At 38.2% G+C, this 25,826-nt stretch overlaps 2 long non-coding RNA genes across 2 annotated transcripts in view; one reads left to right on the forward strand and one right to left on the reverse strand.

Moving 5' to 3' along the window:
* Nucleotides 1–371: 371 nt before the first annotated feature.
* Nucleotides 372–25,826, reverse strand: part of LOC146768761 (uncharacterized) — a 155,295-nt gene continuing 129,840 nt past the window's right edge. Inside the window, exon 2 of the long non-coding RNA XR_014949709.1 lies at nucleotides 372–3,117. This is a non-coding gene — a long non-coding RNA (uncharacterized LOC146768761). The remainder of the gene's footprint in view (nucleotides 3,118–25,826) is intronic.
* Nucleotides 3,104–20,099, forward strand: LOC110474680 (uncharacterized). Its single transcript, XR_002466142.4, has 3 exons — nucleotides 3,104–4,242; nucleotides 4,738–4,834; nucleotides 17,827–20,099. It is a non-coding gene; the product is annotated as an uncharacterized LOC110474680 (long non-coding RNA).

Below are 25,826 nucleotides of genomic sequence, written 5' to 3' on the forward strand. Positions count from 1 at the left end.
AATGCATGCAGCTTAGAGAAGAGTATGGCTCAGGTACAGAAAACTATGGCCTAAGGCTTGGAAGCAGGAAAGGCTCCAGGCAACATTTCCATACCAGTGCCCTTGTCCATGGGAAGATCTCTCAGCCATATGACAAAATGACCAAGCATGTGCATTAGAAGAAACCTAGTTGTTGGAATCCATGTTTTCAAGGCATCCAGCCTCCCTAGCATGTATAAACTTTATTTGGAGCTGTGTGGGAACACCACCTGCTCACACTGCTCCAAGAAATTCTACTTAGAACATTCAGAAGCAGCTGGGATGTGAATATTTCATTCATCTCATCAGAAGCTGAAATTAGGATTGAAAACATAGAGCATGCATTCTACATACATTCCAAGAAAATATTTATTCATTAATATTTTTGTTCACTGAAATATCACAAATTGTTTATAATTTCATTTCTTGTTTATGCTGTGGGTTGATGTGGTTTATACTAAACTTTGTAGATAACTTTAAGGTAGCAAATTTGCCATGATTCAAGCCAGTTGACCTACAGCTAAAAAACCAAGTAGAACTGGAATCAATAGTTTCCACTGTGACAATCAGTTGTGCAGCACATAATCCTCTACAGTATGGTGGGCATGGGAATAAATTACCTGGGCTTTATAATTGTATTAATCTTCTACTCCTGTAACTTTCAAAAGCATAGTGTTACAAAGAAAATTCCATGTGCTCCAGGAGGCCATAGAGTGAGGACTCTGCAACTGATAGCTCTAAGTCCAGTGAATATATATTTCAATGGCTGAACTAGTGGCACGTTTTTATTTATGCAGACATAAGAGAAGTAAGATTCAACAAACAGCAAATTTTCCTTGGCTGCGAAGAGCTAGAATGCCTGAGGCTTCTTTTGATGTCTCAGTTTCTTGAAAAATTTTGTTCCTGTTCTGGTCTAAATCCTTTTACCTTTTCTAGTTGTGCTTATATACCTTCCACTATTACTTATTTTCTAGTCATAAATTAAAAGACTGACTGTAGCAATGATCTTTGGAACCATTTTACTGAAATATCCAATCAGGCAGGGATAGATTCCCATTCCTCCACTTAGGAAAATTTATTTTATTTCTACTTGGGTATTATGAAAAAAAATACCACACACAGATAACTACTATCTGTGTATTTGGACACACACACAGCTAGTTTTGGACCAAAAAGGTTTGTTAGGTTTTTGAAGTGGCAATAGCAAGCTGAAAATCCATATTACAAAAGCACAAAGGCTCCTTCTTTAGTAGTTCATTTGAGCAGGTCATGCTGCTGTTGTGAACCAGATTCTCTCCAGATATATTCATTTACTAATTCCTATGTGGATAGGTATTGTTGATTTGAGTACCTCATTAGAGTAAGTGCCTCAAAACTGTTACTTCTCACTCACTGAAAAATATGGAACAAGAGATGTTAAATTAATTTGAGATTTTCACCTCTCCACCTTTTTTTTCTGGCTTGGATCTCTTGCTCCATGTGCCTATGTATAAAAATATCCATTCAGGCCAGAGCTAGAAAGGCAATGTTTGGAGAGGAAGACAGACTTATCTCTGAGGAAACATGTGACTTTTAGCCAAAATCAATTTTTTTGAGTAATCTATTCTAGAAAACAGGCAACGTCGCCAATACCAGGTCATTGGTTTATCTTGCTATTAGTTGAGACATCTTGCATAAATGTTTTCTAATTTTCATATTCAGATCAATTTTATACTATGCCATCACCCTGTTCTAGGCACCTCATGTAGGCCCTTGCAGTACCTCACTACCATTTACTCTACAATGTACTTGTCTTCCTGTTTCCTTTGAGCCAAAGAGTAATTTTACACATTTTATTTGTGGAACACTAAACACAGGGAAACACCAATTCCCAAAAAATGACAGTGGTGTTACAGGGATTAGTTTCTGCTCCATGTGCCCTAATCTTTTTAGTGTTCATGAAAGGGTAAAGGTAAGGATGGAGGGTTTCAAACACTGTCCATGATTTTGCATAGAACAGAAGGAGCCTTTTGCTATTTATATACCTGCCCTGCCCTGCTTTATGTAGTTATTTTTCCAGGGCAGTTCTAGAGGGAAGATGTTGGAGATGAATTATGTAATACAGACTATAAACTAGAGGCATGAACACTTGGACAATTTCATGCCTACCTTCTGGAATTTCCCTTGTGCCCATATATCTTCAGTTCCCTGTTTGTGTGTGGCAGTAACTAATACCATAGGTTAACCTTCTGTAGTACCATTAAAATCATGTTCACAGACTCAGAGCTCTTGCAGCGTTTAAGTCTTTGGCATTGGATACTTCTGAAAACACTTGAATATCTTAGAAACCCAACAACAACAAAAAACCTGGTAACTTCCCTCCTTGTTAATTATCAATAAATTGTGACTATTATTAAAACAGCATAAATCCATCAGGAGTTGGAAGTTGCCAGATCTCCTTGAGTCAGAATTTCAGTGTGAGTTCCAGGACTCCTGTATGGAAAAACTGCATGTGTAGTGTGTGAGCATGCACTTCTTGATCTCTTTTAATCAAGATAAAAATGGATAATGTAACAGCAGAGTTTTGAGAAAGAATGCAAATCGCTGTGCATTGCAATGAAATGTTTCCCCTTAGGATTAGAATGCCTACTAAGACTCCTCAGCATGAGCTGGAGCTGATATGTGAAGCTTTTTCTTGCATAAAGGCAGACAGGTTAGAGCTCAGCTGGGCCAACCATAGGGCCTGGTTCTTCAGCAGTTAATCAGGCAATGCACCTGGAGGAGTCAGAGAGGTTTGCCTCTTAATGAGAATTACCCAGCTAAATCTCCCTCTGCAGGGCTGGCAGTGTAATCCTGCAGCAGGAAAATGATACATAGGGACCCCTAATAAAAGTCTTAATTTCCTTTGACCACTGCTAGCATTTTAGGTCCACAATGGCCTTGGAAGTTATCAGTCGTACTTTGTTGGCCAGCACATAACGTTCAGAGATAATTCCTCTTCAGAGCCCTCTGCTTAAACCCACTTATGTCTCTTCTGCTCCATGCAGTTTTTCTTCCACCTCTGTAACTCCTGTGGGGATGAAAGGATATGGAACTGCCTGCCTCTTCCTTTTATTCTTCCTAGGGAAATAAAGATAGACAAAAATGTGTAATATTTATTTATCAAGAAAGATTAAATCATGCTACAAATTAAAGAGAAATATATATTACAAAAGTACAATTATGGGCTTGGACATTTGATCAATGGTATTGCATGGCAAAAAGGGTTAATGTGGCAGTTCAACCACAAAAGCTTTGTGAGCTCTCTCAGCCTTCAACAAAGGTAAGAAAAGGTGTGTTAGAGCAGCCCCAAGTGAAAAAGACTTACCTTAAATTTCATTATTTCGCATTCTCCATACATTTTAAAGATGATATTACCATGGCTCAGTTGAGGGTTGGTAAAGAAACAGTAACTGACCACAAGGGTGATACATATAAATGGGAATTGTGAGAGGAACACTTTGAGAGCACCTCATATGGCTTGCAAATGGGAATATATTAGCTCAGATCTCCCACATATATTTCTTCTGCTTTGGTTTTCTGTGCTTCTAAACCATCACTAAGATATCTTACTGATTCAGAGAAAAAAAAAAAAAAAAAAAAAGAGCAGTAAGTAAGATAGACGATCTGTTAAAGCGAAGGCTGCATTTTTAATAGCTATAACAACAGAACTAGGGGAAGCAATAGCTAAGTAGTTCATCCCTTCACAAATCTGTCAGGACACACTCTCTACATCTGCCAAAACAATGGTAGTAATGCAAAGAAGTGCCTAATATTATTAAGTCTGAAATACAGATGCAACAAAGAATTATCAACATTAGTACATAACCCTGCATAGCGAGGCCTCCTGGAAAATCTGCTTTTATCAGATTTTCCCCATTAACACCAGCTGATAATGTGGAAAAAGTCTTTTCCAGCCCACTTAAAATGAACCAGCCAAAATGCAATGCAAATAGAGGACTCCAGCAGCAAGAAACAAACTTGATGCCTATAAGTAAACTGAGATGAAGTATGAGTGAAGCAAAGAAAACAGCACTGACTGATCTGTCAAAAACTAGTAAGACCTCCAAGAATTTCTTCAGCTCCACCCAGATGTGATGCTGCTCATGTTAAACAAGAAGTGTATCTCCATTCCTTCCTGTGACTGCCATGTGCCTGGTGATCCAGTCCGCATGCTCTTTGGCACAGGATGCCTACTCCTCTCAAGTAAGTGACAATACTTTTTATAGAGACATTAGGACTTCTTTGGACAACTATTTCTACACAGGAGTACTTTAAAAATAGCAAATAAAACTAGCCATGAATGTCAATTAAGTAGCCTTTGGCATACTTTAATTCCTTTACTTTAAAGTGGGTGGCATAGCAATCTTTTTAGTGTTTATCACTGAGATTTCAAAGTGGACACAGAATTAGAATTTTAATTCATAAGTGTAATCATTCAGAAAGAAATGCATTTACCTATGCTGACTTTAAAATAAGTGTTTAGAAATTCAAGACTTCTCTTGTTTATGGGGAAGAAAGACTGATTGTCAGGGCTCCAAATTTAGGGATCACTCCTCACATCTATTGCTCTGCTGTCAAAAACTTAGATTTATTTTGTAAGCACAGACTGTATTAACAAATAAAGATGTTAAGCTTAATTCCAGTGAATTTTTCTCCTGCTTTATCCTGTCCTCCTGTACATCAAAATCCTTGCTCCAGCTTGCTGAAGTTCACCTGCATGTTTCCAAACACTGGAAATGCAGAGGAAACTGAAAAAGGGATTTAGCAACAACAGCAACAACAGGAACAACTAAAGGTAATCTTATATATAAATTTTTTAAATGTATGTAATTATAATACTAATTTCCTGAGCTCTTTCTTGAGGATACTCTATTGCCTGCAGGGGTCACTGTGACTTCCTCAGGCCTCTACTACAACTGAAATCAAAAAGAGCCAAAAACCAACAAAAAATTATCTAAATATAAGAAAACAGCTTTCTTTGTTCTGGTTTTTTGTTTTGTTTTGTTTAAATTATAAAATTGCCATCCCATCCTCAGAGCTTGTTATCAGAACTTTGACAAATTAAAGTAATACTCTTTCTCTGATGTTTCAGTGTATGGGCAACTACATGATTTACCAGCAAACTTAAAATTTGGCCTTCTCCACTTACCCCATGCTTTGCCAGTGTATTTCAATAAAGATGTCTTCAGTGTATTTCAAAGTAATCCTGGAGAGAAGCATCTGAGTAATCTAGGGGATGCCCAAAGCCTCTGCCTCCCCCCCACACTGGTGCTTGTGCAAGCAGAGCCTGTCAGACCCTTGCAGACAGATTGCATATGTCACCTTCCCGCATGCTGGCCCTCCTTCCACTACTTTTGTGCAGTAATAGTACAATAACTTTCCTGTACAGTGACTCTCTGTATCCGTAAAAAGAAGGGGTTGGGTTTTTCTCTGAAGATCACATCCCAAAGTCTTTGCTCAGCCCTTACCCTTGCAAAATCTCATTCAAATCAATGGATATTTGCATGAGAAAGCAATCACTTAAAATTAGACCTGAGTGAAATAAGGCTTGGTGAGGGAAAGGGGGAGGTAGTGGTGAGGGGTAATAGGTGCTTTCATTTCATGCAGCATAACATTTGATGCATTTGATGTGGTTTGCTATGATTTGGTCAATCAGATGATATAAATTTTTAGATTATTTGCCTGTTGAGGTAAATTGGACTCTGAAGAATTTTGTTATATGTTTTCTCCTTCCTTGAGGCTCCGCTTGCAAGATCAATATCTTTTGTTAATAAAATATAATCAAGATAAACACAATCAAGCAGAATAAATCACTCAGCCAGAAAACAAAAAGATACAATTCAATTGCCCACCCCAGGTCAACACAGTTCTCTGCTACCAAAGGTGCTGGACATTTGGCTTGACAGTGAATGATCCAGCTGATGAGAATGTGCCAGTAAGGTCTGAATCAAAAATGTAGGAGGGTGAAGGGGGAGAAAGAGAGAGAGAAAAAAAAAAAGACTGAAAGCGTAAAAGTTTAGGTCCAGCACTCTCTGCTACCTCATAAAAGTTTATTTGTTTTTCAAAGGTGCGGTGCAGGCACCCAATGTTTACATCTGACATTTAACAAGACATAATAACTTGAAGCTGCCTCATCATGTTCTGCAAGTGACAAGGGGTGACAATGAAGACAATTTATGTAGGGACCAAAGAAGTCTGTTCTGTAGCCCTTTTTCTGGTTGAAGATCTTGTATTTTATTGCTTCTCCACATAAAGCTTCCTGTTTATGCTTTATGCTGATGGAGTGAATTTCATCCTTCATAATTTCGCCTACCCTAGCTCAAGTCACTTAGGAAGCTTTTATGTAGATTTTACACTTAATTAACATAACCTCATCAGACTTGGTATTTTCTGGAATTTGCACAAACTGGATGTCTTAAGAAACCCTGGCTGAAGACGAAGTCGTAAGGATTGCTTTGCTGAGAAAGAGGAAAAAAAATATTGTATACAGCAAAAAGGCGAAGAAAAACTTGGATTAGAAGATGGATTTAGTGTGTTAAGAAGTCACAGAACTTTGACAAAGCACAACTTTACTAATACAAATAAGAACCCTGAGCTGCATTTGAATTCACATCACACCACACCTGGTAAGAATTAGTCTAGCACAGCATCATCAATCATAGTGTGGTTGTCAGTTTTGACATCCTTTAAGTCTACGTTGTATGCTTAATGACTACATTACAGAAAATGTAAACAGACACCAAACATTAAGGTATGCCCTATATATTTTTTTTAAAGTTGCTGTATATTTAAAATAAAAATAAAACAGCACCAATGGTGTTTTATATAGAGAGTGAATTAGTAAACTGTAAAACAAGCTGCTATAAAATAACCAGAAAAAATTTTCTTAAATGAAGAATTAAAAAAACCCAACAAAACAAAAACCACAAACCAAAAAAGCTTGAAATATTAAGGAACTTTGATTAACCCAATTAGGGAAAACAACAATTAATATTTAGAGGAAATAGACACACTCTTATATTTTGCTATTGTATATTTTTTCTCTGTCAAATATCATTAAATATTATCTTTACTATACTATCCTGTGAATTTTTCAGTTTGATATTGTGACCATGATTTACTAATAAGGACTCTGGAGTGACTTGTGAGCCCATTACAAGCCTTGTATTAATAATTCATAAGGGAAAAACATGCTGAAGAAGTGCTTGGGATCATGACCTAAGTGAAATGCCTGAGTTCAAACTAAAAATTTCCCAAATTCCGTTTTTATTATTAGCAGATTTCTAGAATTACAACACTTACAAGAAAGCTTTCAGTTCTGCAGCTCAAAAGGTTGACCAGGTATTATGACTATAAGGCCCCTTGTCTCATTTGCTTGTGTGATTTGTGATTAAAACTTCCACAGACTTCAGCAAGTGCAGGATCAGGTCCCTCAACAACTCATTCAGGGCGAAGCTTAATTTGAGATTTTAGTGAGTGTTTATTTTCTGGCTCAACAGCAGTATATTTTGGAAGTGTGAAAAATGTATGCAAAGAAGGGTCAAAATCCAGATGTAAGAATGAATAGCAAGAATACATTCAAAGGGTACAGGAGGAGTGAGAACTGTAAATACATCTGTGATTTGGTCTATGAAAGGTAATGCTATCTCTTTACTGAAACTGCGTTGTACATTCTTGTGATATGTATGTAACTGCCTCTGCAGAGAAATTGAAAAGGTTTTAAAATAAAAAAACCTCACTTTTTCTTTGTAAATTGGTTTTGTTAAGCTTCCAAAGTAAAAAGAAGAGCCAGAAAACAATGTTTTATTTTAAGTCATTTGAATAATCTTCCTCATTTCTGTGATCTATCACTCACAGATAAGAAGCACCTTGCGAATTTTATTATTTCTACAAAATAGATCTTATTCAATTAGCAACTGTCACAGAAAAAAAACCAGACAATAAACCTCCAGATCTGATTAAAATGGAAAGAAACTTTGAGTGAAATGCATGATATTGAAAACTGTTATATTTCTTTGAAAATGAGCATTCTTACAGAAATTACTTTCAAAGATTTTACTGAGCATGAATTAAAGACCCAAATTTGGTTTAATTTTAGTAATCAGGAACAAAATTTGAATTGGGAACTGCCTCAGATATTTGTAGTTTTCATTTAAATATTTGTTTTAGGAATAATAATGTTTCAAAGCTTTGAAGGAATTAATGTATTTTTGGAATTTTGATTTATTCACTTAGGACCCCCAATCATTTCTAGAACAAGGAAACAAACAAACAAACATACAAAAAAAAAAAAAAAAAAAGAGAAGCATTCTCTTTACACAGATTCCAACTTTATTAAACCATACCAGCCCAGAGAAAGAAACTTCACAATTTCCTATATCTCAGTTTGTAAATGATAATTTTATTATTACAGCATAAATTATATAAAATAATACAATTAAAATACTTCTACATGTTTGATTACCACAGGTCTGGATTATTATTTAAAGTTGAGATTCTTTTCACAAATATGTGTGTGGGTGGCACAGTAACAAAGTTTTGAATATTAATTACTATTTTTGCAAAGCAATTCTCATAAGTCTTTGGTCTAAGCCAACAGTCCTTAGTCAAGAAAAACAACATGAATGCTGTGGGAGTTTTACCTAGCTCAGTACTTCCATCTCCTTAGAGATCAATAAATAATTAAAAATTTTATCTTACAAGCCACTGTGTTTCAAAATTGACTTATTTTAAATTAATCTTTGCTTTACCTGGAGAAATGGTAGAGAATTTCTCCCCTGCCTTTGTGCCTGCACCCCCTTAGAAAAGTGTGTGCAGGCAGTGTCCTGCATTGCTATATCCAGCCCCAGTTTGGTTCTGAAACAGTCCCATTTTTGGATTGCTTTTCCTTTAACAACCTGATTACCCTGCACGATTTACTTCCACAGTTCCAGAGCTCCTCATTACTAATTCCAATAGCAAAAACTTGCCAGAACCCCTGAGAAGCAAACCTTCAAATCTAGAATTAAATAACAGAATATATTACACATTGGACATTTTCAGGGAAACTTTACTTGAGGGGAAATAAATACAAACATCTTGTTCTGTGATCTGTAAGTAAATTGCTTCAACTGCTGTGCTGCTCCTAGAAAAGCTTTTGACAATTATGTCTTTTAAGCCAAAGTTTTAACAGTGTATTTCTGAGGCAGGCATACATACTTCATACAGTATTAATAAAGGGTTTCCTGAATTAATGAAAACGTGCTGTATTCTCATATAATGAATAAGCACCTAATTAAAAGCACAGTAAAACCAGATATTAGTGTGGGTTTTTTTTGGGTTTTTTTTTTGTTTTTTTTTTTTATTAATATCTATTGTATTACTTTGGCCTTTAATGTGAGCCTCTTCAGCTGACTGATGCCCAAAGGGGAGCTAACAAATCACTCAGCTGGTGGCTGACACTGGTCCTGAAGAAAGCTAGTAAGGAACACTTTGCAGTCTTTCAGAGCCTCTACACCAGCTGTCACCCAGCTATGGGTGCTGAAAAGCTCCTGTCACTTCATCCAAAGGGATTTACTTGGTCAGAAGGAAAATTTAAATACAAAGCATGCAGCTAAGAAGCTAGTGAAAAGGATTATGAGTGCACAAGAGCACATGTGTATAAGACACTAATACATCTTTAGGAAATTCAGATCCCCAAAGCCAGGATTACTGCCAGAGGCAGGGTGGTATACGTACGCTGGGACCTTTACCATTAGAGTTATTATCTCCCCACTATTCAACTTTATACGTCTTTCATCATGTGTGTGTGTGTGTGTGTGTGTGTGTGTGTGTGTGTGTGTGTGTGTGTATTGGGGGGGGGCGGGGGGAGTCTTGGTGGTTGTGAGGAAGAGGTTGTTTTAAAAAAGGGGAGCAGGAAAAGACATTACCGACCTGTTATTCTGGAGAATTCACCTGCATTTAAAACAATTTATAGCTTTTTATTTATCATCTACTTCTAAACATGTTGTGTGTATGTGTGTGTGCACTATTGTGCAAATGGACCCAAATGTCCAGCTTAATTGTTTAATCACGACTAAAGCAAACAAAGCAGGGCATCTTACGCTCAGCATCAGAGCTGCTGAGTGGAGGAGTTGAACATGCAGGAGAGGTGCATGGCAGGAGAGACCTGCCCAGACAAGGCGAGGCTGATCTGTGTGATCTGGCCATCTTTGCAAACTAACACTGAAGAAAATGGCACGCTAGACCTGCTAGCTGAGCTTGAAGGGCAATGACAGTGGGAAGAATATAGTGCTACAGAGAGTTGGAAACGCTGTGCTGGAAAGAGTTGAGGGAGGGCAATGGAGTGTCAACTCTAGCCTTCTCTTCTTGTTCCTTTTATTTATTTACTTTTAAAATTTTCTCTCATAAATGTAATTTTAAAATCACCAAAAGGAAAAAGAAAGGAGTAGAAAATATGAAACAGAAGAGTAACGTCTATAAAAAACTTACATTTTTTTTTAGCCAGCTTAACAGTGCAGTCACACTCGACTCAGAGCAGCACCTATGCTGGCTGGCCTGTGGCACGGTACTGCTATTATTCTATGTTAATAGAGCCCCTGGCTTGACCTGCTGGATGCAGGAAAGTTGATGATGATGCCAAATTGTTTAGAGGAGGAACAGAAGGCGAGACCACAGCACGAGATACCGGCTAGCACTGGCGAGCCCCGGGGAGGGCCACGCTGGCGGTGGCTGCTGTGGGCCGGGCTCCGCAGCCCCAGTTGGGTCCCACAGCCCCGGTTGGGTCCCGCAGCCCCGGCTGGGTCCCACAGCCCCGGCTGGGTCCCGCAGCCCCGGTTGGGTCCCGCAGCCCCGGCTGGGTCCCGCAGCCCAGCTGGGTTGATCACCCCGGGCTGGGTCCCGCAGCCCCGGCGGGGTTCCTCACCCCGGGCTGGGTCCCGCAGCCCCGGTTGGGTCCCGCAGCCCCGGCTGGGTCCCACAGCCCCGGCTGGGTCCCACAGCCCCGGCTGGGTTCCTCACCCCGGGCTGGGTCCCGCAGCCCCGGCTGGGTCCCGCAGCCCGGGTTGGGTCCCGCAGCCCCGGTTGGGTCCCGCAGCCCGGTTGGGTCCCGCAGCCCCGGTTGGGTCCCGCAGCCCCGGCTGGGTCCCACAGCCCCGGGTTGGTTCCCGCAGCCCCGGTTGGTTCCCGCAGCCCCGGCTGGGTCCCGCAGCCCCGGCTGGGTCCCGCAGCCCGGGTTGGGTCCCGCAGCCCCGGTTGGGTCCCGCAGCCCGGTTGGGTCCCGCAGCCCGGTTGGGTCCCGCAGCCCCGGCTGGGTCCCGCAGCCCCGCTGAGACGGCAGCGTGACCGAGACGGAGGGAGAGCAAGGCAGGACGGCGAGCGGCTGAGGGGAGGAGGGGATGCAGGCAGGCAGGAGGACTGCGGTGCGGGGTTCAGCTCCTGCGGACAGTGGTGAGGCGTGGGAAGGTGGCAATGAAACGTGGAAGGTTTAATGGAGAAAACATAGTTTTGGGGAAATTCTCCGCGTAGAGCCTTCAGGAACATTAGCATTATATGCCTTACAAAGCAGGAGGTTTAACAAAAAGTGCTACACAGCGAGAACCAGCTGCCTTTAGAGGTCACTAGAACATCACTGCAGTATTTACAAATTTTCCATGAAGGATTAGAAGTTAGTCTAAAGCCCTATATACACTATATACAGTTCCAGTGGATGCTGTATACTATTATCTAAATTTCTTCACATAGACTATCATGTATCTGCCCCAGCAAAGCTGATTAGTGAAGCAGCTTGACTCTGACATATCCTTTATGCCAGCCACAAGCTGCCTTGCACAGCCACCTTATTCACTGTGGAGACAGGCCTGAAGCAAGATTGTAACACAACAAATGCAAATGAGATGAGCCTTACACCACTTAAACTGAGATGGCTATAATATGTAACAGCTTAATGTGCCCACAGAAGTGATTGATGCCCCCTCCATATCTCTAAAGAGCTTCAGTTTTGATGCACCCTGTTTTTAACTAATATTTCTTATTACTCCCCTTCCTGGCAATGTTTTCTTTTTCTTTTTCTTTTTTTTTTTTTTTCTTTCGATGTAGGGAAAGGAGGAATAAAGCAAAATACCAAACAACTTATCAAAGCTGGTTGTCTCTCTCCAGATCCTGACTTATGAAAACAAAAATTTGAAGGATCCCTTAAACAGCTCTTAGCAGTTTGTTTAGATTATTCCAGCAGAAGTTTGGTCCTTTGTAAATCAGTTATCTTTGATATTAAGCTGGAAAGAAGCAAGGAAAGATATTAACTGGAAAGAAGCAATGCTTGTAACCTGACAAACCGTTTGTCTTGGGGCAACAGAGTCTTAGGGCTCAGTGAGCTATTGCCATTAATCCAAACAGACCACAGCCCCACAGTCACTCTGCCTGATTAGCATATTGCCATGAATTTAAGGAAAATTTCAGACAAATCTAAAAACCTCTACTAACCTAGCTGGCTATACATTTCTAATCAGAATTCTTTCCCTGTCCTTAAAATAAGCAGAAAACAGATTTCTCCATTTCCCCTAAAATCAATCTTTCACTTTATCTGTCAGTTGCTTTCTCCCAATTAGTATTCCAAATTCATTTATTTTTGTCATAAATTAAATTTTTTTGCGTACCTTGGCACGAGTTTTTCATTCAATACTTGTGAGTAATGTGACAGACTTAACGTTGTGTTGCTTAGCAGTAATAATAATAATAAAAAAGTAACTTTGTTAATGAATTGAGATGAATCAAAAATGCCTTATTAATTATTGCTTGCCTAGTAGGCTAAGCTTTGGCTCTTCACCTCACTGGCCCAGAGAACATTTCTTGCCTTTGGCCATGTCGGAGGGGCTCATTAAAACATCTCTTGGGAGCAGAAAGAAATTGTTAGTGAAAAGCAATGGTCAGTGCCTCAGCTAGAACCCAGAAGGGAAGGGAATCCCTCATCACTGAGAGCTAACAAGGCTGTATGTATTACACCTGTAATCAAACTGCTCCGAAAATGCCAGGAGACCACTGAGCTCTCTTTGTGATTGGTGAAGTTATCTGAAAATGCTGAATCCAATCCATAATTGATGTGCACACATACAATTACAAGCCTCCAGATATCAGTTAAAATGTTGCAGTTGCAAGCCTTAAGGAGTGGTAAACCTTAACATGCATGGCATAAAATAAGGTGTTTGACATAATAGAAGTGAACCTGTTTTTCTTCAATGCACTATCAGTTAAATTTTAATTGAATTTGCTACATTTGTTAACAGATGTAATTATAGAAAACCTTACTGAAACACAATGATATATGGGTTGGCTTGGGTATCTTGTAGATATTTTGTGAATCAAGGCTGGGGCTTTTCACTTTCACATTTTGTGAATTAATTTGTGTGTTTAAATAAAGATCTACATCACTGCTTTGCCTAAGGTAAGTAAAATTTGCTATGACATGCAATATGACCTTGGGATATTGAAGTTTGAGAATTTTACATGTCCTAAGGTGAAAACTGGTGCCTCTTGAAACCTTGCATTTGTTTCTGGCCTCCGTATGATCTCCTAGAATAGTCAGAATTACAAATTGTTTTCAAGGCTTGACTTCCAAGTAAGTCACCCTCTAGTAGATGAGATGATGAAATTTGAGATGAAAGATAGCTTAAAATGAGTTCAACAGATAACTTTACAAGTCAATGGTATAATATTCTCCAAAATATTATATATACTGACTACAGCTCATCCAGTCAACCTCAGAATTAGTCTTTTCCTTAAATTTTTTATATTTGTTTCCTTCTTGGTTATTATATGAGAAAAAACCCTGTCTTTTAATGTGATGTATAAGCAGATAAGCTTATAGAGAAGCTGAAGATTCTAATAGCTCTGGGGAGAGTATTGCAGGACAGTGGGAAGGCTGTACAATGATAAAACAGGAAAATGCAAGTGGAGAAGAGATGATGTAGAGTCACTCAGCTACCCGCCATAAATATTTTGGAGTTTAAAATGGGACAATTACCATGAGCTTAAGATGGGACAATTATCATTGCTGCTCAAGAGGGCTTCCCTAATTTGTGAAGTACTTTGATGTTAAAAATGATAGATAGATAGATAGATAGATAGATAGATAGATAGATAGATAGATAGACAGACAAACTGATGCCTGGATCTATTGGAAATGGACTACAACATGAAGGTTTACTGCGCTCTGTCTGGTGATACTGTTTATGCTGCATCTGACTTGGTGCTCTTCTAAGCAGTTACAAAAATAAACTAAAATGTATTGGCCATTAATGAACATGAATCACAGAATGCCTCTTTCCAGTGCATCAGTCAGTGTTTGGAAAGCTCTCTCTTAACCATGACGTGAAGGCTTGCTACTGCCCAGCCTCAACTTCTTCAAGACATGCTCCCTTAAGTCAGGCGGACAGGCTGTCTTTATAGACGCTGGAAAGAGACAGCCATGCAAATTGTCCCACCTGTCTTAGAGGGGCAGATTAGTGCTTCATAGGCAGTGGGAGTCCACTTGAGGCTGGAGAAGGCAAAGGATTCTGAATCCTACCTAAAATGGCTTGTCTTTTTTTTTTTTTTGTTGATTTGGGGCTTTTTCTTACTGTTGTTTAGTTTCAGTTTTTTGGTTTCGTTTTTCTGTTGCTATTTGTTGTTGTTTTGTTTTTGCTTTTTCAATATTTAATTTGTAATCTTACTAAAGCCTTCATCATTAAAATGTTTTTCTGTCTGGATTTTTGTTTCAGCAAGCCTTCATTTCACATTATCTTTTAATTGTAACTTTTAAAGTACTGCAGCGAACTGGAAGGTGAGAGAAGAAAAATTGCTGATCAAATACCATCTCAAAGGGTTAGACTGAGAGGTGTAGACAGAGTTCAAATACCTACTGACATTTATTTGAAGGCACATTTAGTTTTCTGTTTTATTCTTATACACAAGATTGAAAAGAGGAAATTATACAAAACTGCTGACCCTGGGAATTTTTTAAATGTAATAAACCCCTTTTTCCTTATTATTCCTAAACTGTAAGGAAGATAGATGAGACCTGAATGATTTTCAAACTGATACCACTCTGAAATTTCATTCCACCACCCAAATTGACAGCATAAACACCTACTTGTTGAGAGGATTGAATATTTGACTAGAAACACCATTTCAGTGGTAGAAGTCCTTTCTACTTGCTTCTGTAGAAATAGAAAGCAAAAAAAAAAAAAAAAAACAAAAAACTAAAACAAAACAAAACTGTCACCATCCTCTAAAAGGAAGTGGTTTAAAGAACTTCACCAAGTTTGTGGCAAGACCTGTGTGGCCTAATTTGCAGCCCTGTCCTATTATTAAGAGAATATAGATCCAGGGCCAAATTCATCCTCCATAAGGCCCTAGCTATGTTCAGATCACACGAGATGTGAATTTGACCTGTGGACTGTGATGATGTAAATGGCAAATGCTGAGGAAATGCAGAAAAGTAGATTTTCCCCACCTTTGCCCTGTCTGCATTCCAGGGCTGACAGTGGCTCATCTGTGCAATTCAGAACACCTCAAGGCTGCTCTAAGCTCCACTGGCTAGTAGCATCCTTCAAGGTAGTTTTGTGCCTCTGAGAATGTTACCATTATATATGGGCTCTGGCCATGGGGTCTGCAGTACGGTGGAGTCAGAACAGATCCTTGGCTCCTCTGCACTTGAGGATCCCCTGGCTCCAAGGTAATTCTCCAGCCTCCATTAGGGCAGTTTTCCAGGATCATTGCCCTGCTGGATTCAGAGCTGTGTTCTGCTTATGGAGTCTCACCCTTACCATTACATGTTAAAAAGATTAAGGGATGTTAATTTGTCGCAGAGTTTGTATTTCCAGATCATGAAAAGATTTCTGCCATGCCTGCTTTTGGCCTTGGCATTTGCAAGGTACTTCTGTCCACTCTCCGTTGGTCAAATTTTGTCCGAAGATGACCTTAACTTTTGAAATATTGCCTAATATATGTGTTTGTAATGCTTGGAATAATTTAGAAAAACCTGCATCTACTAAGTCTTTTAATCAACTGAGGGACCAGCAATATCAGTAATCCGTGACTACTATTATATCAATGCACAAATAATAAACAAAATAGCAATTAGAGACGTGGTAAGAGGAAAACTGACAGATGTCAATTATTACCTTGAACTCCATGATTGTGGGTACATCTACATGTAATGCATATGCATGTTCATGTAACAGGGTACATGCAGCTCTTGTACATCCAGGTGTAACAAGCCTTATACACATAATGATGTATACATGGTACAGTTTCCGATCAAAACAAATAGAGCCCCAAAGTGACCACTTAAACTGCAAGCAAATGATGCTTCCAGCCTGTGGTCCCTGCTCTGAATACAAGCAGGTGAGGAATGGTGTTAAATGCTTTTGATGTTGCCAGCTCCCATTTGCCACCCAACTTTTTTCTCCTCCAAAACCTCTTAACAAACTTCAAAGGCATCCTTGCTTCTTGCCTTAATCCAGTGCACTGAGACCTCTAGTTCAAAGAACTTTCCTTAAACCCTCTTCTTAAACTGCAACCAAAACTTTTTCTTTCCTTTCCACAAAGTAGCAATTACAGCTCTGTTGCGTGGCAATTGGGCTTGGGCCGATCAGCTCCTGCTATTAATTAATCTCACAAAGGGGGCTCATTTCCTGGCATTCAAATTGACAAGAGAGCAGAGAACAGAAAGCCCTTTCAAAGCAGTTCCAGTTAACTGAGGGAAGAGGTATCAGAAGAAAGAGCCCCACAGTATTTGAGGTAGAGGGCACATTTGATACTACCTATGCTTGCTACTGATTGAGTGATTTTGTTAAGGAGAGCTCTTTACCAATCTTTTACCTGCAAAAAGTTCAAGAGCAAGTAAATGCAGTACAATTATTGCTAAATTGTGGCAAAGAGGCTTCATAGGCCAGGCTTTTGGTTTCACTCTCCCAATGCATCTTCAGCAGCATTACACTTACTTAACACAGAAAGTGTTCACTTTACTAACACAGAAAAGCTCTTGGAAGAAGGGGGAGGGGGCAGAGGAGGTGGGGGAGATGAAGAGGCAAGAAAGAAGAATAGCAGACAAGAGATTAAAGCTTTTTATTCAGTATCTCTTTCGTATTCAAATTGTGCTAAGGGCTCTGTGAAAGTTAGAAGCAAGCTTGTTCAGGAGGGCTTCTAAAGTGTGTACATGGATTTCATGGGAATAGAAAAGAAGCCACGGACTGGGTAATGAAAGAAAGATAAGATGTCCTATATAAAGCAACTCAAGAGTGGTTCAATTACTTCAGCAAACCATCAAGCAAGCTTTGAAGATTTGAGGAAACACTGTTAAAATGTAACAAAAAACTCATGTTGCAGGTTTTGTACCATTACATGTTTGTATACTGTGTGAATTTCTTAAACTATATTCCCTCTGTGAACGTTGTTTACCACTTTGGGGTTTTTATTATTATATTTCTGGAAGAGCTATGCTTGTGTGGAAGAGTTATACAAAATGAAAGATTCATTTTTGATCTTTATATCTCTGTGAAAGGGAGTGTGCCGTAAAAATATGGCATCATTGTTTACAAAAATAAGCCTGGGAATTAAAGGTCTGCAGCTGACAGTTTCACATATTTCTCTTTGCAGTTAAAATAGCCCTCCTGACATAGGCTAAATTGTACGAGAAATAACCAATTCCTTTCACCCTGGGAAAGGTCTGAACTGAAGAATATACCTGCTATAAAAATACAAGTCTGCAGTTTAGAAAATACCTATTTTTAATTGCAGCTCTCTCTCTCTCTGTCTCCTTTCCCTCCCCAGTTCTCTGTGTCTGAGACTTGACAAGTAACATCAAACGTGGCCCAAGAAGAAAGCTAACCAACCATGGCTTGCAGCATCCTTCAACCAGAAGTCATCTTTAGTCAAGATTTGCTACCTAATTTGTAGTGTTTCTGTTTGTACTCTTTGAGCAGAAGTCCTAAAATTCTTGTGGTATAAAGCTTTACTGGTTTCTGTCTGGTAAGATACAATGAGAGTGATGGAATGCTTTAACTATTGTAGCAATTGTCAGCCACCACCACCCTGGTGCTCTGGCTTCAGAAACCTAGAGCTGAGACCAGTATTTCATCGCTCCTGAGTTTATGTCATGTTTTTTATTGTATTTTGAATAGTATATCTGTAAAACTCCAAATTTAAAGAGCAGCTCAATTCTCTTCTGTGCCAAGTGTCCTGAAACCCTGCTAAAATTTCCTTTGCAGCTTAATGGGTTTTTCTTATTTAGTTGGGTCAAATAGATGGCAATGCTATATCATGTCAAGAGAAAGACAAGGATGTTTTTTGAATCAAAACAAATAAAAACAGTTTACAGGTCCTTTTCTCACAAGAGAAAAAAGGAATGTCACCAGAAAAACTCATCAACTTATGGAGGTAATGAAAACAAGGGAAAAACAAAACCTAGAAAACAAAGAAAACCTGCATTTTCTAGCCCATGATCAAGGAAAGTTTTATAAAATAATTCAAAAGCAATATATTTTTTCAGTGAAGTGTCAAAGATCTCATGGTTCTCTAAAAACTCAGGGAATTAACTGGAGATTTCAGATGGTCATTAAAATACAGCGCTGCTCACTTTACTCAGTATTTGGCAGTTCTGTTGCCTTCACAGACACGCAGAGAAAGGTTGTGGTTTGCCCTTTAGTGATTTAAACTCTTAATACTGCATGATGAAACCACCTGCAGTAAGCAATTCCATTTCTCCAGTGAGTCTCTGAATGTTTGCTGGCACTGGGATGCAGTGGTGCTGGTGTCCCACTGGTTAGATCCTCAGCTTTTCCTTGAAAGACAGGCTACTGAAAGGGACTGTGAAGAGAAGTAAGAGAACTGAAGTATTTGGCAAACCATTAAACAAAGGAGGAAATCACTTTGATACCAAAAAGCAAATACTAGGCATACTTGGAACATCATTTAAAAGCAGCTTTATTCAAAATAAAAGTTAACACAGAAATCAAAATCATATTCAAACATTTTCAAAATTTTTTTAATTAACCATATGATTTTAAGAAGAAAAGGTTTTTATTTTAAATTAAAAAGCACCAAAAATCCTAAAAACCTATAAGAAAGAAGTATGTCTGTTTAGACATGCCAGAAAGAAAAAATCATATTTTGAATTAACTAGAATTATCATAAGTTGGGACTCATGAATTTAACACCATCTACTCTCCTTCATCCCTAAAGGAAGTTCTGTCAGCCACAAGGAAAGGACAGTGAAAAAATTAAGAATAAGGACAATTTCTGTGTTGTAATGAACATTCTTTTTTCCTTAATTTTTATGTTGGGCATATGCTGGCAAATACAGATGCAATTAGGACTGTTCTGCTACTATCTTTTTTCAATTTCACCTATTCCCAATGATTTGTTTTTTCCTTTCCATCTCTTATATATTAATATGTTTATCTCTATACTTTATTCTTCAGTAACTTAGATCCTACCAGAATTACGTCAGTTCATCCTTAATAGCTTATCTGTTCTATCATGCAAATGGTCACAATATCTCTCAAACCTATCAACTTAGTAGATTTCACATACATGCATTTTACATACACTGACAGACATGAATCTTTTCATGGTGTGTTTGGAGTTCTGCTTCATATATTACCTTTTTCAGTGGAGCAACATCGTGAGTGCACTTTCACCCTTGCAGCAAAGTAAGAGAACTACATCAAAATTTAGGCAAACTAAGTTTTCACTTACAGTTGCAGCCACTTATTTTGAATGTCTTAGTAATACCTGTCAGTACCTCTATCACCTCCAGTGAGGAAGTGAGAGATGATCTTTAGTTACACTTGCAAGAGAATTGTGTTTCCCTGGCTTCTCTTGTCCTTGTGTACTCTTCATGTCCTACTCCTTCTCTCTCTATTCTTTTCCTTTACCTGACTAATTTAGATTGCATGCTTATTGAAGCATTACTCCTGTCATTTTATGGGTACTATCTAGCATAGAAAAATGCTAGTCAACTTGGATTTCTATGTATGTACATACTTCACCAGAAATGTGGCTTTCTTGAGTTCCAATAAAGTTAATTACAAGTTTTCCACTGACATGTATGTGAATTAAATTAGGTATCAAATATAATGGATTTTTTAAAATTAAATATAAGTGCCTATATGGAAAGGGCTCTTTGAATTCTCTTGTTTTAGACATGCCAGAAAGCAAAGTAATTGTCAGATTGTCTGAAATTCTTTCTGATTTCTGAAATTCTTTCTGATTTCTGAAAAAGAAGAATTTTCACAGGAAATAAATAAAAAGCTTCTGATTAATTGGCCAACAAAGCAAAAGTCCTTCTCTCTTCCTAAAATGAGCAGTTCTTTATCAGCTGAATAAAATTGTCTGGGGCAATTTTACTGGTTCTGAACTTGATATAAAGACAAATACCATTCTTGAGAGACTATAAAGCATACCTTTAGATCAATAGAGCATAGGAAATCCTCCAGAGATACAGTCTTGTTTATGGTCAGAGAAGCCTTTTTGGGGATGGATAGGGAGAGTTTCACAGTATTCAGGCTCATTAGAGTAAGTATCAGCCTAGAGGAGCCCTAATTTCTTTGAGACTGCAAAAGAGATTCAATTGAAACCTAAGCCCTTTTTCAATTGTGGTAGTGGAATAATAGATTCTATGGCAAGTATCTTGGAGACGGTGGAAACGGCTGCTCCTTTTTTTATGCATAATTCACTGATTAACATCTGCCTGATTGAACCCTTATAAACTTGGAATGGACTGAAATTTTATTGAGTAGGCTTGCTGAAAGGTCTCTGAAATACATGTATACGATGCCTGTGGGCATGTAGATGGGCAAATAAGTGGGACTTCATCAGGCATTCTGCCATCTGAGGACTATACACAGAATTTACTGTAAAAGCTAGTCAGAGTCATGTTATCAGGTGGTAGGTGTCCCTCAGTTCATTTGCTATCCCTTGCACTTGGACAGCAAAAATTACTGGAGCAATAAACCTGTCACAGCTATCACTGAAGATTATCTGAGCTTTTACAGAGGGCAAATAAAATTTTAAACTTGGAAAGTCTGTATAAGTCCTTTTTGAGACAAGAAAAAGAGAAATGGATATATGAGTAAAAGTTTTTAAAACAATACATTAAAAAGATGTTCTAGCAATTCAGCTATAGTTAAAGCAAGTTATTCTATTCAATGGTGTAATTACTTGCCATGTTCTGCTTTACAGCACCTTGAAAGTGAACTCACTAGTAGCACAGTATGGGATTCCAATGCCTGTATTCACACTGAATGGTGTCTTATTGAATTCCAGAGCATCATCATAAATTAAGGGAGCAACAACTTTTAGAGTGTTAAAAGAGTTAGACTCTGCTCCCCTCTCCTGCTCCCATGGCTTATTATGCAAACCACTCAGGAAAGCTAAAAGCAGGAAGCACCAGGACTTCACTCAGCAGGATACAGATGCTCACTGGGATGCTCAGCAAGGTAAGTGGGTGTGTTTCAATACTTGCTTGATCCAAATTCTTCAGTCTGACCAAATAAAAACCTTCAGGTTTGGATCAAATTAACCACACCACACCACCATGTATTAATGAAGATAAAGTACACCCATGGAGGTCATCTGGCTCAGGAGAGATACCTGAAGAGTGGGAGAGAGAACAGAGATGATGCATACATAAAACTAGACAATGTTGCCAGCTGAATGGGAGGGAAAATGTAAAGTAACTAAGAGAATATGAGAAATGAGTCTCTGACCTGGCTTGTTTTCCTGTTGCCAGCCTTGTATAAATACTGCATCATCATCGCAACAGGACTAGAAATTTGGATGGTGATCACTAAATACTGACAATGTTATCAGTGTGTGGTAATTAGAAAAGCACCTGTGTAATGTGATGGCATACAAAAGTTCAATAGCCCTTAAAATTTCTCTATTTTTCATGGTGATGGACAGGTCTATGTTATTGGTGTATAGTAAAGTACACAGCACAAGTAGTGCTGTATATGTACATGCTTCTGTTCATTTATGTAGTAAGATTGAACACTTTATTCAAAAGCATCCAATTACTTTTGTCTCTTATATACTATTATTTGAAAACTTGTATATCTCATTTGTTACAATCATAACAGCACATGAGTAGATGATGAGCATGTGGGAAGGTAGTGACTTTCTTTCAAGGTATAACCAATATATCCCTCTGAGAAATATTTCTACTGTGACTGTAGAATTACAGCTGAAGTCCTTGTTGGATCTAGCCGAAGATCTTGCTTTAAGATGAAGACCTTGTTTTGAGATCTAATTGATCTTAAAAAAGGGAAGCTCATGACTAAAATCTGAACCGATACTTACATCTGATATCTGGGGGGGATTTTTCACACACCTGGACTATAAATACTGATTTTCTAGGAAAAATAAAAAGATAAAACACCTAGAGAAGAGGTATCCGTGTTACAGTTATTTACAAAGCCACAGAGAAAAATGCACTGAAAACCACAGTTTTGAAGTTCCCTAGGCAAAAATGTTTTATTGTACATGGTGTAGACAACTGATGCTGACAACTAAGACTGCTGAGAGTAGGTGTTGAATGTTTATAAAGGCATTTTTATTGACCCACTTCTAGAAAGGTAGTAAATAAATCAAAGCAGGAACCTACAAGACCCTTCAAATAGTGAAAGCAAATGCTCTGACCCAGAGATTAGAGTTTACACTGCCTAATTGTTGTTGTGATGTTTTGTTTTGTTCACTGTGCCTACATATTGCTGTGGTTTACTGCTAGGATTTTGTCTGATTGTAAGGTATCAACTTCAGAGTGTGGTGTTGGGTATTTGCCTTGGACACCTTGGCTTTACTCATCCCCCTAACCTGAAACAAGGAAATAAACTGAGCAGAAGTGATGACCCCACTTATATGACTAACTCCATTAAGGAAGAAGCATAAGGAATATGGGAGTAGCTGGTCAGTTCTGTGACAATTTAATGGCAGTGCTGTTTAAAAATGTACTGCATTAAGAGTTCACTCTAAAAAAGCAAATTGCCTGCATACTGTTTAGCTGTAGGTTAGTCTGGTCTGGAGAATCTGAAGTTCAATAAATAAGTTCAGTGATACTTATGGTAGGCATATGACGACACATATGACACATACAATGTGATGACACACAATGACACATGCAAGTGGTTCTTGGTTTAGACTAAATTCTCTTGGTTTAGATCAGCAAGGATGGTAAAGTTGCAGCACACAACAAATACTCAGGTAGTAGGTGCCTGTACTTATCTTAGTTGGGAAAAATTTGTTCTGGAAAAATATGTATAAGCTTCATGATTTGATTTTCCAGTCTTACAGGTATTGTTTGTACACAATATTCAAGAGATTGAAGAGGAAAACACAAACTCAGTTAGGAGCCAACTGAATCTATTTCTAGTACTGCTGAGGAGTCCTCAGCAATTTTTATACTTAAAGAATTATAAGATATATAAAGGTAATGCACTAAAAATCCCCTAAGAACAAAAACAGTCTAGAAGAAAACAAGCCTTTCAATGGTTTGCTGTAGAAGACTGCACAACAGACGACAGCATAAAATAATGAAAGGAGTACACATAATTTAAAACTAATTAAACAACAATACTTGAAATAATTTAAAAAATATTTCTAGTTCAGCAATCTATATGTGGTCTCTGAGGTCTCATGCTGGATACACACTAGTCACAAATAATGAGTGTGTGCTGTAGTAAATAGACACTGAGAGGAAAATATCCTAGAGAGAAATGGTTTCAGGTGTATTTATCTTTCTATCTGTACTATGCAGTAGAAAATTCTGATAAACTGTCAATAATCTGAAAATCTTTGAAATAAGTGGTGGTTAATAAATTAAATATTAAACTAATCTATTAAAAGGTAAATATATCTATCATTTGGTATGCCATTCTTTTTAAGTTCAAGTTTTCCTAAGAGTTCTACATAACCACTCAACTGTTTATTATGCTTAGAAAGGTGAAAAGAAATACAGTAGTCTGCAATATAGATATTTCTAAGCTACAGAAAGACATCCTCCTCAGAAAGGGGTTACAGCATAACATAAATCAACTTCGAACTCATAAAAGCACTAACTTACAGGTATTTTATTTCCATAGGAACATTTATTAGTATTAAAACTTTACAATACCATAATACCACTACTGGCTCATCTTAAAGTATTAAAGTGATAGGAACACTATTAATAAATACAGATCTTAGAGCAAGAATTTTCTAAAAAAGTGTGACTTTGAACCCCAGATATTGTACATTAAGAATTTTAATTGCAGTTCAGTACTCATTCCCAAGTCATAGACAAAACTACAGCAAACAGGTATTGCTTACTCACATAACTTCAGTGTTGCTTATATGACTAAATATTTTTACCATTTTTCTGTTAGAAAGATATACTTCAGCAAAACTGAAAATCTGTATGACATTAGTTCTATCCCTGCAGCTGGTTATTCTGAAACATACTCTTTCATGTTCTGAAAAAAATATTTTTGGTCATATATTCTTTTCATCATGTTATTTTAAGTGCATATTCAAATTAAAAAGTTTTATTATTTCAGGAATTGGGTCTTCAATATTGCTAATAATCAAGTCTATTTTCACAGAAATATTATTGGATCTTTAACAAAAATAGCTACGTTTTCAGGGTTTGTCAACTACAGAAATAATAGTCTGGAATCTGGCAGCTTTCTTTTACTTTCTGCCTTTACTTTTTTATGCTTTTTTTATTTTGCTGTTGGGAATTCTAGCTCATTGAATTACATTCATCTCTATCAAACCTCCATCAAATCCTCTGTAGAACACTCCAGATGTTTTTCACCTTTATGTAACATGCACTTTTCCAGTTGTTCATTATTGGTCTTCATGTCTTCATTTTGACAATAACAGATAAAGTAAAGGGCACTTCAGGGGAGATGCTTGATATTAAACTACAGCAGTCATCTGTTTAATCTATTTTGGGAAATTTTGATACCATTTGTTTACCTAATACATCACCACGGGTGGGATTCTTCTCACCTAACTTCTAGTCATATAGTCAGTCATGCCATGGTCTTCTGGAGACTAATAAGCACATTTAGATCATCAATCACTTGACAAAATTCTCTTTTGGGAGGAGATGAACCATTCCCAAAAAATTCCTATCCTACCCACTTACTGATTATAAAGGCTAAGGTGATTAACTCAGATACAGATGTCGGATTTGAAAACATCTACATTTCATCCCCGTGTCTTGTGGAGATATAAGAAATTCTAAAGCTCCTGTGTAGATATTTTGGGATTAGCATGTCTGGAGTGTGAAGTGGTGCTGACATAAGGAAGAAAAACAGCAGAACAATCTGAACGGTGGCACGGCTCAAAAATGTTGGGGGTATTTATTTGGCTAAAGTAATTTCAAGTGTTTCCTGAAATGCAGACATTTGTTCTTATGGATGGGAAGACCGTCTGTTACGCTTGCATGTGGCAGTGCAAATGCACTGCTGCTTGACTGGGGTTTGCCATTTTGAGTGCAAGATGAGAGCAAGCAAGCAGAGATACAGGAGCCTCACTCTTCCTGGAGAGGTCAAACTCCTCAAGGTAACAGACCACGCTTTGTGTGAATTGGCACAGATATCCAAAGATTCCATTCTTCAGTGGTCTCCTGAACAACCAGCCTTAAGTCACGGAATATCAGCCTTCAGGTTCTTGCAAGCCTGTCTGCTCTGCAAACATCTTTCCAAAGGATTTGCTGTAATAATAGCATTCTGTGCCTCTGGTCACATCTTAATACTGCTAAAGTCCTCTTGCCACCATCTCCCTCC

This window comes from Lonchura striata, chromosome 1, assembly GCF_050655825.1.
Source record: "Lonchura striata isolate lonStrDom1 chromosome 1, ASM5065582v1, whole genome shotgun sequence".
Taxonomy (NCBI): Eukaryota; Metazoa; Chordata; class Aves; order Passeriformes; family Estrildidae; genus Lonchura; species Lonchura striata.